Below are 16,268 nucleotides of genomic sequence, written 5' to 3'. Positions count from 1 at the left end.
TTCCATGACCCATCTTGATCCCCCATCCCATTGTTCTCTGTCGACTTTCATGTATATACCCTAGTTGGCTAGCTAGATTATCACCTAATTGTGTTTTTTCTTCGTATTTATAGCGTTGATTTCTTCTGTTGGATCCTATGGACATCTATGAATCCGATTGGTACTGTTTGTACACTGGCATCACTTGCGGATAAAACAACCTGGAAATATTGGGTATGTTCTCTACGATTATCTTCAATATTTCCATCCAAAAGATTACACACTATTATATTGACTATTTGCCAGAGAATATTTAGTGCATAATCATGATCGCAAGTGTACTTTTGCAGACTGTGCTTTCAAAATCAAACCAAATATCTGATAGAAACAATAAGTGAGCTTGTTTTCCTCCAATATAGAAAGTTGTTTGGCCACTATTGTATCGAAAGGACGAGAATTGATAATCGAAGGTGGAAACTCAAAGTAATCATATATTGGGCAATCCATTAGGCTCAAAGTTCATATATACTCTGTGCATGGCTGGGATTCAGAAGAAAACTTCCTATCTTGATGATCTTTTTTTTTCATGCTATTGCGATCAGCCATTCCTTGAAGATTATGGCTCTATTATCTTGGAGTAGCTGATCTTGTTTTAATTTATACTTACATGTAAACAGAAGCAGCGACGGCGAAGTGTGAAACTGCCCGCGCTACTGCCTACTGAAGAAGTGCCACGCCGGGTCGCTGGCGCTCCGGCCAGTCGCCGATCTCCCGCACCACCTTCTCACTCGGCCCACACCCAATCGGCCAAGACCACACAGCTCAACTCCCATTCCCCTTTCGTGATGCGGCTAAATCTAACAGATGTGTTGAGATGAGTTGCAATAGAACTAATGCAAATCTATCATATACCTGATGCGGCTGTACGATGGGACAAAGCGCGCGGCACGGCGGCACTCGCCGATGTGGTTCTACGATGGGAGGGGATTGGGAGATTGGGAGAAATAACCTGAGATATTCTCTGTGCCGGCGTGCTTCTATGTGTTGACGCCGCGATGACACCGTGAGCACGGACGAAGACGAGAGGTCAGATCCAATCGCCACCATAATGACACCGTGATTTTTGGTTTAGAGTACAAATCGGGAGTACGTATGAGTGCGTTTAGGGGAAGGTTAAATAGCCTACTTTTTGGTGGGAACAAAATATTCGGACGGAGAATAATTAGGCGTTTGGCGGGAGGTTAATTTTTTGGGCACAAACTACATTATTATACGCTAATTAGGTGGTGGGAAAGTAATTCTTTTGGACAAAATGTTCACAATAATTAAATAAATAAGAAAAATAATATTTCAGAGCTATATGAAATATATATGCTGCTAAAAATAATATTTCAGAGCGTTATGAATTGAGAAAAAACGCTTAGCTCACTCCGGGTCGCCCCCCGCGGGTGACGACCGGGCAAACCCTAGCTGCCCGCGCCGCCCTCGGAAGTCTAGGCGGCAGCCCTAGAAGGTGTACTGCACATGTTGCTCTACGGCGGGCAACGTGTTGGTGGTGGTGGTCTCACTCTTTGGTCATGGGGACGGCGTGGAGCGGACGGTGGGAGATCATGGTGTTGGCGACGCCTCTCGGTCGCGTAGTCCCAATTCAACTTGGTCACGTGTCCAGGATCACGTGTTTCTTGATGTAGACTTAGGTTAGCAAAACTAGTTTTGAAATAGAATTTTAGAAATCATTTGAAAATCATGCAGAAGGTTCATGGCTTCGAAGTCCTTTCATCTGCCTCAGCGACCTTCTTCGCCTCAGCGGCCTTCGCCGATTCCGCGTCCACGGATTTCTTGGCCTCAGCCGCCCTCGTCAATTCCGCGTCCGTGGACTTCTTGGCCTCGGCCGCCTTCTCGCAATGGAATTAAATTGTGGCGATACACCCAGAATATTGCATCGAATTGTCATTTTTTTGCAATACCTATGTTGTATTGCCACAAATAGAAAATTTTGTTGCGATATGTATTTTCTATTGCCACAAAAAAAGACCCTCTGGCAATGAAAAGAAATTGTGGCGATATACCCAAGATATTGCATCGAATTGTCATTTTGTTGCAATACCTATGTTGTATTGCCACAAAAAAAGGATTGTATGGCAATGGAATAAAATTGTGGCGATATATCTAGACTATTGCCACGAACTGTCATTTCGTTGCACTAACTAGCCTCTGTCGCAACAATTTCCTAGGTTAATGCAATGCTGTAAAACATGTGGTAATACACGCTCCTATTACCGCAAAACCAAACTTTGTGGTAATATCGTGAATTATTGCAACAAAAAATTGGCATTGCAATAGATTTTGTTGCAATAGATCGGAATTCCTGTAGTGATGGAGGGGGAGGAGGAGGAGGCACCGACATGCGCCGAGGGGAGGCCGAGGGCGGCGGAGGACGAGGCGCTGATGGGCGCCAGGTAGAGGCCGAGGGTGGCGGAGGACGAGGCGCTGACGGGCGCCAGGTAGAGGCCGAGGGCGGAGGAGTTGGTGCCGAGGAGTGCCGCAGGGAGGCCGAGGAGCGCCGCCCGGTGGGCCCCAATGGTGGTGTCGCCATCGAGGTAGCCGAGGGCGGAGAAGCTGTTGCGCGCTTCCATCGTTGCGCTGCTAGGGCTGTGGCGGCTAGATCTAGAAGGGGGAAATGGAGAAGAGAAGGCGGTTGGCGTGTTATGGTTTTATTGGGGGATTCTGGTGCGTGTGGGCCACGAGGGATGGGCCTCCGGTGGGCGGTTCAACCCGTCGGGCAACCGCTGGGCTGCATTTGCGCCAGCCCATCGGTGCGAGTAAAGTGTGGATCCGCTTCCGGTCTACTGGTGTGAAACTGGGGCACAGGCAGCTCGCTAGAAGGGAAAAAACATTATACGCAAGAACCATATTGCAATAACCGGCGACTCCCCCCACCCTTGCTCCCGATCCGAAACCTAGAATTCCGCAAGTCCAAATCTGAAACCCTGCTCCAGACACATCTTCCATAAGTAGGTTCAGAGAGCTTTTAGCAAAGACTAGGAGCCAGTCGCCGTCGCCGGCGGCTGGCTTCTACCCTTTGGAAGAGGCTGAACATGCATGCTTCTTGGTTGCCAACACCTCTCTTGGTTTCTGCCTGGTGGTTATCGTGGTGGGGAGGGTAGGTTGGCAATAGTTTCAGACAGATGCATAGGGGACGGAAGTCGATCTTGGGTGTTGACGGTGTGGGTCATGGGGCGAGGGCAAGAACTCTCACGACTGTATTTGTTCACAAGGAAACTGATAATGACATCGAGTGGATCTTATGGCGCCCGCACTCAATCCGTCCCGTCAGATACGCTGGAGATTCGCGCGCAACATTTTTGCAAAAAAGACCGTGCATTGTTTCGAAATTCCCCATTGCCTTGTGTATAAATTCGCCAATCGGGTTGAAACCATAAGTCCCCACCGAAACAACCTCTCGTTCGGCCCGCCGCCTCCCTTCTTTGCGCCGCCGTCGAGCATAGCCCCCGACGCCGGCCGCCACCGACCACCGCCACCCTCCGCCGCCAACCACCGCCGCCCTCCGCCGCGAGTTCCAGCGTGGAGCAGCCGGGCTTCTTCACGCGGGCGCTACATGTGGGATGCTTGCTCGACGTGGGAGAGGGCTGTGGTGACCCGGCATACCACTGCATGGTGTAGTATGCAAGTCTGATATAACACCAATGAAACACCGTTCCACTAGTATTATATCGCTCAGAGTGGTACAACAGAAACATATGCGGGTCCAAGGCATGTCTATAGAATTACAACATTGACTCTGTTACATAAGATCATCACAGCCTCCTACTTTGAAATGAGGTAAAACTGCAAATAAACTCCAGAAGAACGACTCGTAGTCTAGACTTATCACGAACTCTATTTGTAGAGTATTTAACTAGCTATAGAGGCTAAGAATAGATTCTAGCTAAATAGGAGCTAGGTTTAGGGAGCTAGTTCCCTTCTACTGCTTTATCTAGGTTTTCTCCATGGGGAATGTGGTATATGACTCTTCTGGTAGGTTCCCGTCCTTTGAAGTAGTTGTTGACTCTTCAGTCTTCGAGTTGTACTATAGATCCTTCTTTGATGCCTCCATATCTAAGCATGGGATTTAAGAGTTGGATGAGTACGAGCGTACTCAACAAGTTCATTATAGGAAAGAGGTGTTTAATGCACTAGCTACAGCATTAGACCAGAAAGTCTAATACCAATGCAGGTTTTCATAACCATTTCTTCAAAAGGTTGCTTTTATTCGGAAGAACTATGTCCAAGTCGGCCTTCACCGGTTTACTAGAACTTCATGGAGTTCCTTTACGGCAGCGTTCGCGATTCCATATCCGGAACGGGGAGTGACGGGTCACGGTTTGTTACACTCTACAGAGGTGTGTTGCTTTACCCATAAGAGATCTTAACCTTGGTGCCAACCGGGAATGACCCGTCCACACTTCCTTTGGTGTGAGGCCCGGTATAAGGTCTAGCCAATCATGTTCCTCCTCTACCTCGAACACCCACCCTTTGTTGCAAACTCCGACCCTGGGTCCACGCCGTTCCAATTATTCCCATAGATTTCAGGGTGGACCCCGACCACGACGTCAATGCAGGGCTCTACCATACATTCCTACGTTGGCAGCTGCAACCCATCATAGACCGCAATACCGTGGGGACTTAGGATTCCCCAGCCTCACCGCTTGCTCCTTCGGGCGACAAGTGTACTACGGACAATGCCGTGGGGACTTAGGACTCCCCAGCCTCAACGCTTGCCCCTTGGATTACAAGTGTACTACGGTAAAGCGTATCCGTTGATGAACGAGAGGTGGAAACACTTTTGACTACTCCGTCCCACTCCGGATCTTATGGTTAACACGGGTATTACGGCACAAGAATCATCTGGACGACATTTGTTGTTTAATCCTAGATGGATATAAACCCTTGCAATGGAACCTCCACCATATCAACACAATCCATGGTTCCATTGCCAACCACATAGTCATATTCATAGTTATGAAAATAGTGGTTTTGGTTTTTATGCAATAGTGATAATCATAGTACTTTGCAGGTAATGTGATAAAGATACTCAAATGGCATGAGCAAGCGATGAACTTGCCTTTCTTGACTGCAAGATTATGCAGGCAAGGTCTTCGATACGCAATAACTCCAAATTCTGAAATGGCATCATCGTCCGGTAAGGACGATGTTTAAAAGATTGGCAAGGATGCAATAATGCATAAGTATGCGATTCAATCGTTCTAAGCGTGACCTAACCCCGATGATTTAGGATCAGTGAGTTGTGATGATTAGTTCAGGGTGTGTCGCACTTTTAGAGTGATTCACAAACAAGGTTCTTATTCAGGGTTGTGTTGTTTTAGAATCATAAGCAGGTGGTAAAATGCATAGTAACAATCATGCACACCCAGAAATAGTAGTTGTATAATAAGTAAAGAGCAGTTGTCAATTTTAAGTCTAATATTGCATGGTTGATGATTACTTATTATATATTTTAAAAGAATAACTTTTGAAGAACATACTTCTTAAATAATAAGAAGTATTACAATTAAGGTTGAGGTTGTGTAGGTTTTACTTTTGAATTCATCAATTAAAGAATCATTGGTTCCTAAATAAGGTGATTTATAACCATGTGACACTATTAGGGTTTAGGGTGTATGGCAATTGATACCAAATATTAAGCATGGTTGCTATATAGAGTTCATCACGATGGTGTGATGCTAAATAGGGATAAATAAGGATGATCGATTTGGGTAATAGGATCTAGGGTTTACACTTGGTTAACCCAACTTGATTATTTAGGTCTGATGAAGATGAATACATGGGATACCCATAAATTAGTGATAGGTCTTCTACATTTTATCTGGCCAAGACAAGTATTTAGTTGCTACTATGGTTCTTATGATTTGAAAGAAGGTACCAAGATCACATGATAACTTGGTTTTAGGTTTGGAACCATTTAGGGTTCATATGTAATAATGGAACTAGGGTCTAAATGGCATTAGGGTTTTAGGATTACACATGAAATGATGAGTTCCTAGTTTTCTACCATATGGACTAGGGTTGCATAATTATTATTTAGTTCATAAGTTAATAACTTCATTAATAAAGTTGAAGTTATTAATAACTTCAAAGTAAAATAATATTAAATTTGGCTTTTTATTATTTTTAAATAATTTACTAATTAGGGTTTAAATTTCTCTAATAAAGATTTAACAAAATAACAAATAAAGAAAAAATAGTTTTAATGTTTTCTTTATATATTTACTGGTTTTTATTTACTTTTGGAAATTTTTACTAATTATTGAATTTTAATTGAATTTAGAATTAAAATTAAGGCTTAAATAACAAGTATTAAATAATTAAATTTTTATTAAAAATAAAAATTTCATTTTATATTTTTATTGGATAGAATTTTCTTTTATAAGAATTTTGATATCATATATTTATTTTTCTGAGCTTTTATGAATTTTCTAGATTTATTTGAAGTTGCAGAGATTTTTGGATTTGAATTAAAACGAAAACGAAATGCTAAACGCACCCGGGCTAGTCTACACGCAGAGACTGACCAGTGGGCCAGTGGTCCACGTTGGCTGCCACGTGAGCATGGACTGGTCAAAATCCAGTTCATGTCTAGGGCTCACGGTGGCCCGCGGAATTCGGCAATCGCTGATGATTCAGGGCGTGCGCGGATGATCTACTCACACCACCATACGCAGTGCGCCGAGGGAATCAGTTTGGTGGTGGCGCCGCCATTTTTGGGTCACCGGAGCTCGGCCGACGGTGAGGTGCCGCGGCGGCGGACTCGGGTGATCGGCGCGAAAACGGTACAGAACGCTATCGGACGAGTTAAAGATGCTGAGAGGTTCAGGAGCTCACCAGGAGCATGCTGGTATGGTCGGCGAAGCAAGGGGAAGTCCGACTTGCCGGAATTTGGTGTCGCCGGCCTTCGGGAAGATGAGCTCGTCGGCGTCGATTTCGAGCACGGCGGCTCGATTCCTTCCGTGGGCGTAGCAAGTCGAGGATGGCGGTTGCTCTGGTGTACTTGGATTGGCTCGGGGAGGTCTCGTTCACCGGCGATAATGGAGACTAGGGCGGCCAGGGTTTCGGTTTGGGGCGGAATTGGATCAGAGGGGGAAAAATCGGAAGCTGCTGTTCGTCGTGGGGCTTTTATACCGCGCCAAACTGTGCCTCGTCACGACGTCGGTCGAGGAGGAACTGCCAGCGACGAGGAGAAGCAGGCCACGGCGTCGTGGTGTCCACCATGCGCCAGGAAGGGATGAGGACGACGCCTCCCCAGTTTTTTTTAAACGAAGGGGTAAGTGGGTTGGCGTTGGGCTGTGTCTTGGGCCGTGTTGGTGGGCTACTGCTGGGCCATGGTGGTGGGCTGCGGTGGCCAGGTGAGTCTGGTAAGGTTTTTTCCCCATTTTCTCTTTTATTTATTTATGTTATTATTTCTTGTTTTGAATTCTGTTTTGAATTCATACTTGAATCCAATACTGTTTGTAATTATTTCAATTATGTTGTTTTAATCAAGATTTAGTTTCCTGACTACTATTTCCCCAATTTCTATTTGGACAAAACATTTTAGATGAGATTATATTACATATTTAGGAATTTACTCAAAATAACAATTAATCATGAATTTTATATGTTCCCTTTAATTCTCTTTTTACTATGCAATCAATTCTGCTTAGAATTATGAGAGTGGATACTTTAATCTCAAAGTTTTTCAGAAACTGTTATTATGTCTTGGTTTCCATTTGAGGAATTAATCACTTGCATAATATTTCATGTGAGCAACATTTTATTAAAGTTTTGTAGGTTTGATGATAACTCATATTAAAACTAACAAGTGTTATGGTCTCATAATCCTATGAAATACCTAGAGTAAATATTACTCTCCTCAAGGTTGGGTCTTAATTATATAGATAAGTGGTTGATAATCACACTTATGGTCTTATTTATAAGATGTATCACAAGGATTTTTCTCAGGTTTAATATGTGGAGCATAAGATTTCATTAATATTCCATTCCAGGGTTTTAATGATATGTTCATAATGGCCATGGATTTGATTCTATATTATGGTCTAGGTTTATATTGTAATCACCATAGTGATTTCGATCTTAAGTATTCAGTTCTAGGTTTAAATCATTCATTTAGTTCAAGAGTTGATTGAAGTGTTGATGCTCACTAGTTCTAGGAACCGACCGTCTAGCCGTCCTATCTCCTGATCGTGCTTTCTGTAAGTGTTAAAGTTTGGACTACTGCATATGTTCAAATATTTTGGTATTACTTGCATATGAATTGATCAATGACTCAATATTTATTCTGTCGCATTATGCCTTTAGAGGTTATATTTGTGATTGTTTAATTGGTTAGAACCTAAATTATGGTCCAGCTACAGTGATGAGCTGCTGAGTGCTGTGTTATAATGCTAATGGTAGTCATAGTAATAACTTAATGATACAATTTGTAGAATCACTCATGTGAGACCCTGATCAGCAGCTGCAACCTCATCATTTCTTAAATGACTTCATGCTTTAATAGCATCCTATGAGATGGGTGAGATGGTCACGGTGAATGCAATATTTGTTAAGATTTTGGATCTTTAGAGTCGTTTAGGTAAAAAAGTCTTCTCAAGTTTCGTACCTCGTTCATGCAAATCCTTACAGCTTTGTAAAAGATGGGCATGGCAGGAAAATAGTAGAATTTAGGAGGGAGAACAGAATTGGCTGTGTAACATGAACTTTTTATCTCTTAGCTTCTTTAACCTTGACCTTGCTGAAACACTATAAGCCTTATAGTTTTAGTGCACTCGTCTCTTACCTCTTTATCTGTTGTAGCATATTGTTAGTGGTTAGTTAAATTTTGTTGACTGGTTCTGTAATCGAATTGAATCGGATGGGTCCCAGTGGCACTGATTAAACTTGCAGTGAACTACTTCATTTATTTCCCTTTTCTTAGTCGCTGGAGATGCTGATTAAAACCTGTGGAGATTTTGTTCAGATGCATGTTGCCGAGAGGGATATACTCCATGAAATGGTGAAGATAGTTAAGAAAAAGGTATGTCCACACAGTTCTTGTCCTTCCATTTAAATAATAAGATTTCATTTTTGATTTATTTTTTTGTTTTGTAGCCTTGATTATCCTGTAAAAGAGAAGATACCCAGTCTGATAGGCACATGGCAAGAAGCTTTTGGTGGTGCCCGTGCAAGATATCCACAATATTATGCGGTATATGAAGAGGTGCTGTTATTATTCACGTCACATGTATTTACATTTTGTTTATCTTTCAACAGTTTTCACCATCTGTAGTACTTCTTCCAAAAAGTATGAACAAAATAATACAAAATTCTTGTGTGCATGCTGCTAAAGTTTGCTGAAGTTTGTTTCTTTTGTTCAGTTGAAGGTGTAGGCAGTAGAAAGAAGCATATATGCATGTATGGATCAAATTTGTTGGAGTTAGATGAGCTGTTCATCATGTTTATGTTTTCCTCCATGCATTTAGTTGGGTGGTCCGAGCTAGCACACACCGTAGGCTGCGGCAGTCTGTACTGACATACAGATGATCAGATGCTAGCTAGTAGTGTGTTAGCTAATTAGGAATAAGAGCATGCTAATTAGAGTGTATGTGTTCATGGAGGTTAGTCATGCCAAGCCGTTAGTGTCGCATGACAACATACATGTGTAGCAATGGCACTAACATGTGAATGTGCTGTTGGGCTGGTCTCATGTCTGTGCGTGGGTTTTGTTACAAAGCATTGTGACCAGTTTGTTTATTTTGACAAGTTGAAAAACAATAGCTGCTGGATTTAGTTTCGCACTTGACAAAATTATATTGATCTTGACTCGACTTAAATAGCAATACTATCTCTAGGTATACATATAGTCAATAGCAGTACATCCACATTCCACAGTATATATTTATTCATAGTATTACAGCAACCACAAGTGTAATATTTTGGACCTGATTCCATAGGCACTAAAATGCTTCCACTCTATTTTTTTTTCATACTTCTCGTATTATTCAAGTCAAGATTGTTGCCTACAACTAAAAGATTAGCTGTGCATGTTTGATAATTTAAGTCAATTGCTGCAGCTTATTGTTGGAGCAAAATAGATTCAGAATGGCGTGTGATCGCTCCCGCCGAGAGTGGCTCGCCGTGGCGCAGGGATGGCGTCGGGAGGCACGGTGGAACGAGCCTGTGGCCGCTTGACCAAGCTGCTGCTGTAGGCGGTCCAGCTGGAGCTTCTGCCTGGGCGACCTCGCGCCCAAGCTGCTGCCGCCAGCCATGTCCCTAAGGTGCTGCTGCTTCTGGCCACCAATCCGAGCTGCTACTGCCTGTGAGGTATATCTTCTCCCCCTTCATGTGTGTAGGCAGTAGATGTATGCTTTTGCCAGCCTTGACGGATGTAAATTTTTTTTTGAGAAACACAGTACAAACGCAGGCGCTCACATACACGCGCATACACTCACCCCTTTGAACGCACACACGCACACCCTACCCCTATGAGCACCTCCGGAAGACCGAGCCGGCGGATTGGATCTTGAAATCGACGAAGTCACCACAGGCGCCTCGCTGTCGACGGGAACGTCGCCTCCCACTGAAAGAATATTCCGCCTTTATGAGACACACAGATGTCAAACCTGGGGTTTGAACTCTGGTGGGCTGGGGGTACAACCACCCTCCTAACCACCCAACCTCAGGTTGGTTCTCGACGGATGTAAATTTTGTTATGCAATGCATAGGAAATAAATTAGTGTGAAGTGCTATTATCTACCGTTTGTTCTGGATTGTGTTTTGGTTTGCAATTGGTTGCCGAATTGTGGCTGAGAAATCATATTCATTGTGACTAACACGTGGGATGCAACAGTTTCGAAAACGTTGATCATACTAGCTGGTATCCTTTGTCAGTTCCGCATTTTTCAGTTGGTAGACGATTAGAGGTTCAGGGGTCAAATGTAAAACTATCAGCACTGACTCTTGCAAGCACTAGTCATTTTGTTTTCTACTACCTCTGAAACTCTCTTTTTTCAGATAGGTAGTAAAACTGAAACCCGAATGAAGGCTTCTTCTACAGCTTCTACATGTTGTTTCCCGCTTGAATATTGCTGATAGATTCCCGAGTAGTTACATGCTGTCTGACCTAGTAAACTAATATAGTGTTATTTCACGGACTGCACCAAGCCAATTGTACAAGCACTTGTTAGTGCAGGTTATTGCGCCCAGCTGCTCACATTCAGGCAGACTGCCCAGTGTCCATTTTCTGTGGCTGTCATGGCATGTTCGGTGAGGAGTAATAAACTGGATATTTGGAGCACCTGCCTTACATTTTTTTCTACTACTTTAATCAAATTGGCAAGTATACGCAATGCAGAGTGTATATAAGCAAGTCTCTTTACCTTAATGAATCAAACTATATCTTGTTCTCTTAGGTGCAAGCTTTGCATTCTTCCTGAGGATGCAGTAATCTCAGCTTCACCATGGGGGAGTAGTTCTTAATTAGGGTCACGATCCCATTTGTACTCAATTCAACAATGGACAACAGCTCAGGGTGAAGTGCTCTTCTTATCTGCTTTTTTTTTGTGATCGTGTTTGCTGTGAAATTGGTAGCCGAATTGTAGCTGGGAGTGGAAGCCATATTCATTGTGACTGACATACGTGTCAACTTGGGATGCAACGGTTTCGCAAACAATCTCCTTTCTTGAAATATCTCTATAGCTACTTCCGGATTTATCTAACTATGTCAGGAGAAGATATTAGGCCATCGAGGATTGTTCAGTAATGCCTATCATGGTTTTAAAGGCGCTAAGGCGTCTTAGAGTGGTTGGGGGCGCTCTGACACCTAAGCGATGAACGCCTAGGCGCCTAAAGCGGTTGATTTCCAAAGCGGGGGGTGGGGGGTGGGGGGGGGCCTAGGCGACGCCTTGAAAACCATGCTGCCTAGGCGATTAAAGTTATCCGATTAGCGATTCAGTGAGTGCATGCAATATTTCCATACTTTTTAGAGGGTTGCTTCTCCCTGTAGAGGTTTGGACGGAAATTATTCATGTATGTTTGTTAATTGTGCTCGTGAAATTGGTAAATTTTGTCTAATATCTGAGTTATATCTTTTCCTTCAAAATATCATGTCTTCAGAACTCTTACCAGAGTCAGACTTCAACAGATTATGGTGTTAAGACAGTTTGCACTGATCCAATTGTAGAATTTTGTTAAGCCCAAGTGTATTAGTATGCACTAATGCACATGTCAACTCGAAGAGTACAAAATTGTACAATTCCTCTTTCATTTTTTTGTTAGAAGTACTTCCCTTGCACTATGTTGCAGGTATTTTATGATTTTGATTTACTGTATGCTTTTGTCTGAACTCTGAATAGACTTATTGATGCTTTAAACTATGAATAGACTTATAGATGCTTTAAACTCTGAATAGACTTATTGATGCTTTAAACTCTGAATAGACTTATTGATGCTTTAAACTCTGAATAGACTTATTGATGCTTTAAACTATGAATATATGTTATTATTTAGTTTTGTTTATGGTTTTGGTTGAACTATGAATAGACTTATTGATGCTTTATTGCTTATGTGGCATTTGGGTGGGTGGGTTGTTTAAACTTTTGATCAATGACTAGGAGTTTGTGGACATATCAGATATGCACTGCCTATATTGTGGTTAAGAAAACGAATCCCCGGAACCATAGAATGTGGGCATACTTTGGCAGGTTCTTTGTGAAATAGATCTGCCAAATATTAATTGCAGTTACAGAGTAGACAGTTGACTGAGGAAGGCTGAACATAGTGTTATGACTTGTGGGAGGACTAAACACATAATAGTATTCTCTTAGGCTTATTGTCTACGAGGCATATCTGGGTTTGATGAGTAGGAAAAGGGTTGGATTTTAACCGTTGGACAATTTTTTTGGCCGTGCTTTTCTCCATTGGCTGGTTATACGCTCTTAAAGCATACTGCCTGTTCCATAGATATCACCCGCTTGAAAGTATTGTTAGGTAGGTTACTGTCAGCCATTTTGATTTGATCACATACAATACTTTCAGATTAGGAGAGACACCGATGCCCATTTTACATAAATAGTTGTGATTGTTCTTGTACCTTTGGCATTTGCAGAGTATCTCAGCCATGCAAGCTTAAAGGTTCACCAAGTTTAGCGGAAAAAAGACCTTATTGACAAAGACATGACAATTGTAAGTTTCCTCTTGTTCTTTCTGCTAGCCGCTTATTTATAGTTCTGTACTATTTTCACTTACATTTTGATGCTTCTTTTTCTGTTACTATGAAGGAGATGACAATCGGAATGTTGTAGTTCTACGTAAAATCTTGTTCACAAATTCCTTCTATAATCTTGAGCTTGGTATTCTCAAGTGTTCCCTCACATATGACCTGCACTGCACGCCATGTAATGGAACTGTCTGGTACTTAACTGAAGTGTCCACTAGCTGTCTTGGTTATTATTAGCTACCATCTCTTGGGCTTAATGCTTGAAGATATTTTAATTCTCATGCTTGTTTAAGACAACAGCATTAGAGTTAGATAATGAATTTACTAATGCCCTGGCATATATTCAGTTGTTTATATGCTTCCAGTCTTAGATCTAGTAGTTTAAATACAAGTATTGAGAGAGTTAGGCATGACATCATATGTCTATTGGTGTGGAAAAATTTTCTTTGACATTTGTCAATATTTTTGAACACATACATGGGCTTCATGTTGTTACATTGGCTGTTTGGCAATTGAATATACTAACCCAATAGACCTGCATGTTATTAACTGCTAAATCTATACAACCACGTGAGCTTGTCAGTTTTTTATGGCGCCATACATAATGATATTTTTGCAGCACAAGTTTTTTTAAAAGAAAACTGGCAGGTTCTGTCCTTGGAGGTGCACCTATGCTTGACTAATTGGGGCAAATCCATCTGTTCCGCCGCCCAGCGTCTGCGACACCTTTGACTCCATCTGCATCCGTAACACCCGGAGGAACCCAAGCAGAAGCGGCAGCAGGCATGAGGCATATCATGTACAAGGAGCCTATGTGTTATGTGCATTGTGTGTCGAATATATCATGAATTTTCGTGGTTATTCTTCCTGTGGCTTGGGCTATGTATGTATTGTGTGAGAGCAGCCCACCATTGATGTAGCCGGTACAGATAACATGTGTGTGTGTGAACTCAATGGTTCTTTTTTCCATTGGCTGGTTATATGATCTTAAAGCATACTGGCTGGTTAATGGAACGACATGTTTCCACTTTTTTTTCTTCTAAAAAAGTATGGAAAAAGATGTCGCAATTTTTTTTAGATATGCATGTATCTAGATGTTTCGCAGTGTATTGATACATGCAAATCTAAATAACTTCGTGACATCTTTTTCCGGACGGTTGTACTATATGTTGTGATGAAAAAAAAAATACATAAGCCCAAGTACGTGTTTGTTCATGGATGCATACTTGTACGTACTCCTATTTCATATTTGGAAGCCAAACCATTTGCTATCTACACAGAAGCAGCAGCCACATTCGTACTCCCTCCTCAAAATGTGTGCTCAAGAACTCCATGGATTAGATACGGTGATGATGTCGCCTCCGCCCCATCCCCATGTGTGTCGTGTGGACAGCGACATGGCCACCGGCAACCTCACGATCAAGTGCTCTGCCGCCTTGATCGCTTCCCTCACCGATGGCACGGTTGCCTCCCCGCCCTTCTCCGCGCGCGCGCTCCGTCAGCCGGTGGTGATGGCCGAGATCGTCGTCGACATCCTCCACGCTCTGTCGCAACAAGGCGCCGCCTCGTTTACCGACATGGCCGCGTGGAACGCCTGTCGCCTCTCTCTGGGCCTCCTCTCCAGCGCGGCATGCGTCTTCGTCCGGCGAGCAGTGACCATCCGCGGAGACGGCACGCTCGTCATTGCGCCGCCTTCGCCGCGACTGCGTCCGCCCTGCTCGCCCTCGGCCGGCAGCGTCTGTCCTGGCGTTCCAGGAGTCGAGGACACGACGACTCCACCGAACTCCCGTCAGCCCTGCCACGCCCACGGACCACGGTGGCCCTGGGAAGCCCGCTTACAGCCTCGCAGCGACCGCCATGCCCACTGCCGAGCTAGTACGGCTTCGCCGCGAATAGCATGCCCACGGAAGACGGAACAGCGATCGCGGCCAGACGTGTCACGTGTGCTCAAGACACCCATGCGCGCCCTCGGCGGCGCCATGCGCGTCCTGTGCGATGTCATTGCTTGCACCTCTGTCCATCCATCCACGACAACAGCTGAGCTGAGCACGACAGCTTCTCCGACATCACAACAACAAGGAATGAATCAGACTGGATCAGTGTTGCCCTCCATCTCTCAGCTCGCTCTGGAACGAAGAACAGGGGAGGGAAGATTCAGAGATTGACACGCTGATTTTGTGCTGTAAAAACTGCCCCGCTTTTCTGTTCTTTCTTTCCTTTTTTTTTTCTTTTCTGTATTACAAGAGAACGTGGTGATACTCCACGATCCATGGATCTCGCACCATCCCAGGAGGAATCGTGTAGCCACCTAAGTAGGTCTAAACCCTGGCGCTAGACTGATGAAACTGAATAATAAAATGACTAAAAACTCGAAGTGCAGGGTTTATGCCAACAATTACCACCGTCTTCTTCAGAAACGTGGTGGCCCAGTTCAGATCAACCGGCAGGTGCTCTTCGGGCCTCTATCCAGTTTATCTGCTCGCTGCTCGATCGCCGTCGCAAGAAGGAACAAAAAAACACCCATCTGACAACAGCAGCGGTGTGCGAGTTAAGCCCGCAGAATTTGCATCTCATGTATACTCTGCTCATCAACACGAACACGGCTCGACAGTGCAGGCGTACAACTGCAGTAAAGCCAGCAGCCCACGGTGCCTGGCATGCCCGCGTACTGGTACAGCAGGCTCGCCGCGACCGGCATGCCCACGAACCCGCGGCCGCCGCACCTGAGAACGTAAAACAGGACCTCGATCGTCCAACGCGTCCACAACCGGTATGGTTGTACCTGACTACACTGTCAGCTGCTTCGCCATGCTCATCATCATCGGCGTCGTGCTCGTCCACGGCGCCGCCTACGTCCTCAGGACGTGCCATTTGCTTCCACCTCTGTTCACCCATACGTACGGGAAACCACAGTGTTCAGCTTCAGGACGACAACTTGTACAACTTCACATGGAAGAAAACTGATCGGATTACCGTCGTCATCTTCAGAAAACTGGCCTAGTTCAGATCAACCGCCTCT

This window comes from Lolium rigidum, chromosome 2 (genome assembly GCF_022539505.1).
Source record: "Lolium rigidum isolate FL_2022 chromosome 2, APGP_CSIRO_Lrig_0.1, whole genome shotgun sequence".
Taxonomy (NCBI): Eukaryota; Viridiplantae; Streptophyta; class Magnoliopsida; order Poales; family Poaceae; genus Lolium; species Lolium rigidum.
Note: the sequence above shows the minus strand (reverse complement) of the source record.